Here is a 777-nt window from a genome sequence, read left to right as displayed (position 1 = left end):
GTTGGGGGATGTAGCCTGAGGAAACAGGCAGGTAGGAGGTTGCAAAAGTGAATCCCTAGACACAGGGTCGTTTGGGGCAGGAAGGGAGCTCCTCTGTGGTCACCAGGTAGGCATCATGGGGAAAGTGGAGAAAGCACCTGTCTTATCATAGCTCACTTGCATGGGCCTAGTGCACTGCTGGACACTCACAGCTGAGTTTTCAGTTCCTTTCCAGATTCAATCTAGTGAGGTCCACCTAAAGTCCAGTGTTTCCAACCACCACCCTACAGGCATTCCCCTTCATCTCGGCTCTCAACCCAAACTAGTAATCAGTTTAGTAGTGTTCACAAGTAGTCAGTTATTTCATCCCCCTTCACTGGCTCCCTCCTCACTCTAAGGTCACCTGTGCCACTGGAAATCTCACCCATTTCCCTCTCCCAGGTTTAGGTCATATTCTGCTCACCTTGTTTCACTCCAGCTCTGTCCACACTGTGCCCCTGCCCAGTGCTGATTCCATTAAATTGGTTTCTCCTCATCCATGTATGATATCGGGAGCTCTGGTAGCATAGTGCCTAAAGCATTTGACTGCTAATCGGAAGGCTGGTAGTTCAAACCCACCAGCCACTCCTCAGAAAGAAGGTTGGGCAATCTACTTCTGTAATGATACTGCCTCAGAAACCCAAGGATGGGTCTCTATGAGTTGGGTCCAACTCAATGGCACATTACAACAACAACAGCATGTACAATACTATCTATGTCTCAAAATAGCCATGCTTCATTGGGTCTTCATTTCTTCTC

Source organism: Orycteropus afer, unplaced genomic scaffold, assembly GCF_000298275.1.
Source record: "Orycteropus afer afer isolate SDZICR_OR568_19922 unplaced genomic scaffold, OryAfe1.0 scaffold00848, whole genome shotgun sequence".
Lineage (NCBI taxonomy): Eukaryota > Metazoa > Chordata > Mammalia > Tubulidentata > Orycteropodidae > Orycteropus > Orycteropus afer.
This window is presented reverse-complemented; position numbering follows the sequence as displayed.